Source organism: Erpetoichthys calabaricus, chromosome 4 (assembly GCF_900747795.2).
Source record: "Erpetoichthys calabaricus chromosome 4, fErpCal1.3, whole genome shotgun sequence".
In the NCBI taxonomy this organism is placed as follows: Eukaryota; Metazoa; Chordata; class Cladistia; order Polypteriformes; family Polypteridae; genus Erpetoichthys; species Erpetoichthys calabaricus.
The window spans coordinates 186,859,170-186,866,594 of NC_041397.2; positions in this window are offsets into that span (position 1 = coordinate 186,859,170).

A 7,425-nucleotide genomic window follows, 5' to 3' on the forward strand; every position below is an offset into this window, starting at 1 on the left:
TGAAGAGGCGGGTGGACAAAGAAAAACCCAGAAATTCTGACAAACTCCAAGCATTGATTATGCAAGAATGGGCTGCCAGTCAGTCAGGATTTGTCCCAGAAGTTGATTGACAGCATGCCAGGGCGAATTGCAGAGGTCTTGAAAAAGAAAGGCAAACACTGCAAATATTGACTCTTTGAATAAACTTAATGTAAATGTCAATAAAAGCCTTTGAAACTTATGAAATGCTTGTAATTATACTTCAGTATACCATAGAAACATCTGACAAAAAGATTTAAAAACACTGAAGCAGCAAACTTGTGAAAACCAATAGTTGTGTCATTTGCAAAACTTTTGACCACGACTGTAGTCAGAAGCAAGCTCCTTTTGTTAATTGTGAGCAGTGATATTCTATTAATGCACAAGTCATCCAAGATGACGTCAGCCCCCTAAGCACTGTTCACAATACAGCAACTGTCAGTGCTTGTGTCTTGGGAAATGTGGATGTCACTAAGCCCTGTGCTGAGGCAGCCTACTATAACACAAGTAATGTGTTAATCGTGTGGATCATGTACTGATGTTCCACCCTTTCATGTGCAAGCAACTGAAAAAATAAGTGCACAAAGAAATGTGAATCTACTGTCGTGATTGCAACAGCAGGCTATGTATTGCTGATTGTTTCAAAACATTTAACATGAAGAATGTGTACTAAATCTGCATCGGCACAGTAATGGGCACTAGACTTACCTTTTCCACTTCCACTGTTTATGTTGTCGTTATGGTATTTTATTTTATTTTTTTTATTTATTTATACATTTTATTGATTTTATTGTCATTATTCCATTCAAATAGATCAATTTTTACAAAAAATAGGATTGAAAGCAAATCAACCCCCACCCCTGAGAAAGAGAGCATGGCCAACGGAGTAAAACTTAAAGCTAGTATAAATAAATAAACTGATGAGTTTAATGGACGGATAAAGATTGTGGACGCTAGGGGGTCGCTGTTGCCCCGTGAAACCCCACAGACAGACGTCCAGGACACACTTGTAAAAGCACCAAAAAGAATCTTTTAATATTTTTCTTCAATAAAGTGCACAAAGCATTGCACACGCCACAATTCTCCAACAATAATCAATAATCAATACAAATAAACAATCCTCCACTCCCAGCAGCTTTGTCACCCAACCTCCCAACTCCGGCTCTCCTTGCTGGGTCTCATATTGTCCTTTATATAGTCCTTGACCCGGAAGTGCTCCTTCTCTTTTTCTGGGTCAAATGCCACATCCTCAGTCCTCAAGGTAGCCCGGAAGTACTGCGGGCTTCCGTCCTCGTGACTCTGAAATACTTCTGGGTTGTAGTAACAGTAGGAGTCCCCTGGTTCTTTGTGAGCTCCCCCTGGCGGCACCCATGGCACCCAACAGGGCTGAGGAAATGAACTCCATGTCCCAGGATGCCCTGAGGGAATCTGGGGAACAGTTACCATCCAGGTGAGCAGCCACCTAGCGTCCCGGGGAGGCAGTGCCCTGAAAAGGCTGCTTTCCTCCATTCTTCTCTTTCAGGGACGTCCCGGCCAGATTGAGTTGCCGGCCGTCTATCACAAGATAAATGGAGAAGAAAAAGTAATGGGAAGAGAATCTGCTTCCTCCGTGCTTTAAGAGCTTATTCTAAAATATTATTGATTAGATCCTGCCAAGTTTTGAAAATGTTCTGAACAGATCCCTTAAGTGAGAATTTGAATTTTTCCAATTTCAAATAGTATAAAACATCAGTTATCCACTGACTTAAAAGAGGAGAGTTAGGATTCTTCCAGTTTAGTAAACTAAGTCTGCGTGACAATAGTGTAGTGAATGCAATCACAGTTTGTTTGTCCTTCTCCACTTTAAACCCATCAGGAAGGACACCAAACACAGCTGTTAATGGGTTAGGAAGGATTGTGACACCAAGGCTGTCTGAAAGGCACTTAAAAATTTTTGTCCAGAATGATGTTAATTTGGTGCAGGCCCAAAACATGTGACCTAGTGAGGCTGGAACCTGATTGCAGCGTTCGCAGGTTTGATCTTTCCCTGGAAACATTTTGGATAATTTTAAACAAGACAGATGTGCTCGATATATAATTTTGAGTTGAATAATTGTATGATTTGCTCATATGGAGCTCAAGTGAATTCTCTGCATTGCTACCTTCAACTCCTTTTCTGATATGTTGAGTGAGAGATCTTCTTCCCAATGTCCTCTTGGATCTTTGAAAGGGAGGGATTGTAAAATAATTTTATATATTGTAGAAATGCTGTCTGAGTCCTCAAAACTGAGCAATATTTTTTCCAGCATAGAGGAAGGTGGGAGATGAGGAAACTCGGGCAGGTTCTGTTTAACAAAGTTTCTAATTTGAAGATATTGAAATAAATGTGTTGCTGGAAAGTTAAATTTGGAATGTAATTGTTCATAGGATGCAAAGATGTTGTCTATATAAAGATCTCTAAGCAATTTAATCCCAAATGTTTTCCAGATATTAAAAACTGCATATGTTTGCAAGGGTTGAAAAAGGTGGTTCTCATGTAGAGGTGCCACAGATAAAAGATTCTCCATCTATATTGGTTCCATATTCTGCGTAAGTGAAGCACAATTGGGTTATTAGTATATTGGCGATAACTTTATTGGGGCACAATAAAGAAGTACTGCAGGATTTTATTTCTATTGTGGACCAAGCATGTGTATGTTCATCTATTTGTGTCCAGATTTTTATAGCTTGTATGTTTGCTGCCCAGTAAAAAAACTGAAAGTTAGGTAGAGCCATGCCACCTTCTGCGTTAGGTAGGGTTGCTCTTTGGATACGTGGATGTTTTAAGTTCCAAATAAATGAGGTTATGGTTGAATCTAATTGCTTAAAAAATGATTTATTGATATATATTGGAATGTTTTGAAATAAAAAGAGAAGCTTAGGAACGATATTCATCTTAACAACGTTAATTCTTCCAGCTAGAGTGAAATGAAGGGTTGACCATCTATACAAGTCTTGCTTAATTTTTTCCATACAGATGGCAAACTTTAGTTGATAAAGAGCTTTATCTTTACTTGTGATATTTACCCCTAGGTATTTAAACTGATCTGCAATAATAAAAGGGAAGGTTATGGTATTTACATGTTTTTATCAAACATAATAGCATTTTTTTCTTGCTGAAAAAATATAACTTTTTTTGCTGGGGTAAACTTAACAATGAGAAGGTTAAGCATCCCATGCTGCCTGTGTTAAATTATATTCCTTGAAACAAACCCTGTATATTTAATTGGAAAAAATAATTAAACAAATTGACATGTCGTTGAAATGTCTTTTTCAGGTGCAAGTCTCAGTATAGACTGATGCTAGATGTCAGTGGTACCCCTTAAGAGGAAGGCAAGGAGGAAAGGGAGGGTTCAGGGGACCGGAACAGGAAAGTGATGTCAGTTGTCATCCCGTTTCCAGTCATCAGATCTGTGAAAGAGAAAGAAGGAAAAGCGTTAAACAAGAGCATCATCCTTAGAACCCGAACCAGTATTACCATTCAATTAAATATATACATACATACATATATATATTTTATATATACTGTGTGTATATATATAATATATATATATATATACTGTATATGAAATGATTTATTTGAATTTGCTCTGTTGGTTGCCATCACATGCTCCATGTTACATAGTGCTGATGCTATTTATGTATCTCAGACCGAAAACAAAACCAAACCACAATGTAAAAGTGTTGTGTTGTTTGACTGAATTTTGTTCAAGTATTTTGAGTTTTGGTCGCCAGGGATTTTTGCATTCCTGTTAAAGACTGAATTTCTTCACTATCCCTCTGTTTAAATTATCCCATATTTCCTGATTACATTAAATTAAAAAAGAATGGTTTCTTTGGCAGCCATTTGTTATCATGGTATTACACCAACATTGTATTCAAACGAGTCAGAAAGAGTCAAAATGGTTTGATGGGCAGTGGGTTACCTCTATTTCATGATGGCATCATCAAGAGTTTGTTTTCTTTAGTACACAGTTGGGTTGTCACCTTTTACATGTCTTGTTCATGGGCTCATCTAGTAATGTCAGTGTCCTTTTAAACAGCATTTTATAGTGGTTAGACTGGGAGAGATGGGAGCAAGGACATGGTTTCAGATAATGTCATGGATCTGCTGGTGGGTTGGTATCTTCTGGGCTTCCCTAGAAGTGGAGAGCAAGTAAGCTGCTGTGTGGCTCTCAAATTCTTCCCCTGTGTCTCCTTCAAACTGGACCCCATAAGCAGATCAAGCTCTCAGATGTGACTATATATACTGTATGTCTACAGATGTTTGCATTAACTTTTAAGAGAGTAGCACAGAAGTGAGTTTAGAAGTTTGGATTAGAGGCAGAAGCATGCCAGAGTCTACATTGCCAACATGCAGTCAGTACCAAGTGGGGTGAGATTATCGGTCTAACTAGAGTGGACTCTTTCTCATAATGTGTGGGGTGTTGCCACCAATGGTTTGCCAATACCCTCTCTTTACAGTCTACAAAAATGAGAAAGTCAAGCACTCATGCCCCATGCCCATTCAACTGATCAGACTAAAACGTGTGAACCACTCCCTCCTCCTCTCTCATGTGGCTATGTAAGATGCACTTCAAAATTTAAAAACTTGTTATTCTAACACACTGAAAAATGCAAGTGTTTCCTGTTCGCTATCTATAAAACTCAAATGACTTCACTGTATCTCGTCATTCAATAGTTCATCATCCATAATTAAAAAGAAGCTTTATACACTGAATGAATTTAAATCCACCAAATAACCAAATGTTTGGGTTGTAATAGAAGACAACAGCCTTAAGATCTCAACTCCACACAGGCTGTTGCTGAACTGGGAGTCCAAACGTTGGTTCCTGTGTGTATCTGTCATAATATGCTCATGCAGAGCATTTGCTTTACCACAGCCAGTCTTAATTTTACATCACACCATTTCCAGAATGTTTATTTCAGGGTCTCATGTACAGTAAATGCACATACTTAGAGCTGCTAATAGAAGTGTGGAAGTATATATGAAGTATTGATAAGCGCAATGCCACATTATGAATTATAAAAGACGTTTTCTACTACTGATCCACTCAAACAATAACTGAACCTTCATCGCTTCCACTTTGCAAACTGCCTTCTGGCTGACCATCTGTGATGGTGTTCAGTAATCTGAGTTGTTCAGCTGTCGACAATAAAAACATGCTCATAATCAGCTCCAGTAATTTAGATCAAGAAATATGTACGTTCACCTAATGTGATTATTGTAATGCTTATAATTTATTTATGGGCTACGTCTACTACAGGTTTAGCTTTTTAAAGCATCTGTTTACTGTATACTTAAGCAAATCGGAGGAATTATAGGGAGTAAGGAGAAATTTTGCCTTGCATGGGCTCCTTGTCTGTATTGCCACTAGCACAGTATCTGAACAGTTTTTTCTTGCAAACTGTTGATTGGGGTAATTTTCCTTTCTGGTCATATAATTATTTATTTTCACCAAAAAGAGCAAAGTGTGACCCTCATTAATTCTTCCTTCACTCAGCTCAGTCAGTGAAGCAGAGTTTATTAAAGAGCCTGCTTTATAGAACTGTATATATATAGCTTTTTAAATTCTATTCAGACAAAAACACTCTTAATTACAAGTGGACTTACTTTCTTGTTTCTTGTGAACACAAATTCCATGTATCATTCTGCCAGCCATTTCAGACCTTAGTTAAGCATCCCTTTTTTAGTTATGTTCTTTGTGAACCTCAAGTGCCAGAATTTTAGAGTGTTTTGTGATGACATACCAGACTTAAGACATGTAGAGAGTTGATCAACACAGATCAGACACATTTGGTCGTGGAAACAGATATATGCTGAAACACCCATAAACAGGTGACAAACAAATCTGCAGCAGATTACACAGATTAACCCATTTATGTATTTCCTGAAGTGCCAAGTTTAGGGATGTAGAGAAGAGTAGCTTTTCTGGGCAGTGCTGGATGACAGTCAGGAACCGTTCATGCCCACATTCGCTGATACACTGAAACCAATTGGGTGTCTTAAATGCCCTGATGATTGTCAGAAGCCTTGGGATAAATTGAAGATGATTCTCCGAGCAATGTCAATTACTCAACCAACCCGCAGCAAGGCACCATGGCCCACTTTGCAAACCATCCGCAACCCAATCCCATTAAATACATCAGTGACTCCCGACCTTTATTTTAAGAAACTCCATCTGATGTGTGTCTTTGAGATGTAGCTACCACATATAAATCCATGCAGACATGAAGAAAACCTGCAAATTTCACAGCGACTGGGAGCAGGCAGGGTTTTTTATTCTAGGTAAATTTATTCTACCACCTGAGAGGCTGTAGTGCTAACTACTTTTGAATAGGAATGTGTGCAATATAGCATTATAATGAATATGACTGTAATGATGTGTATGTGAAAACCATCTTAAAGAGAACCTAATAAGGAATATAGGTGCCATATCTGGGTGGGCATAGGGGTCCCTGTCCCCCAACCCTAAAGTTGCATTCTGTCCTGATCCAGAGACATTCCCCCAGGCATAATATGTTGAGGCCTCCAAAAAGAAGCTAAGAAGCAGGTCAGAAACCTACCTGGTTTGCACAGCTGAGGCAACCTTAACTTCATCCAGGCTCAAAGGTACACTGATGGCTTCTGCTAGAGCAGACCTGAAATGAGGAGCTGACTAAACAACCAGTAATGTGAAAAAATCACAGAAAAGCCCAACACGAAGTGGGTAATCATAAACCTCAGATTGTGCACAGTAAGGTAAACGAAGAATCTTTATTAATAAAATAAAATTTATTAACACTAGAATCCCTGAAGCCTACGAAAAAACTCGTAATCCTGGCCCACCTTAAATCCCTTTGCACCTCTCCATTAGCATCTTTTGTTTTGTAAAATTTTGATCAGCACAAGCAGCAACCAGACTGCTGTCCCATCCCCCGTACCGATGGGCAAAAAGTTCTCCCGGCTCAAGCCATGTTATCTCGATGTGAAGTGCCTGGAGTTGTATAGGGTAAATAATATATCATTATTTGGAACACATGCATTGTGTATTACATGTCTACAACGATTTATGTAAGTGTAGGATGACATGAAAAGTGAGAAATGCAAGAAATGTTGAACACATACCTAAAACAGAAACTTTTTTGTTATAGTACTAACAACAAAATTTTGACATGAAGTAAATAATGTGTGAAGACTGAAGTCCAAATATCAATTAAGCACTTTCACAAAAGGCACAAATACAGTAATCCCTCGCTATATCGCGCTTCGCCTTTCGCGGCTTCACTCCATCGCGGATTTTATATGTAAGCATATTTAAATATATATCGCAGATTTTTCGCTGCTTCGCGGGTTTCTGCGGACAATGGGTCTTTTAATTTCTGGTACATGCTTCCTCAGTTGGTTTG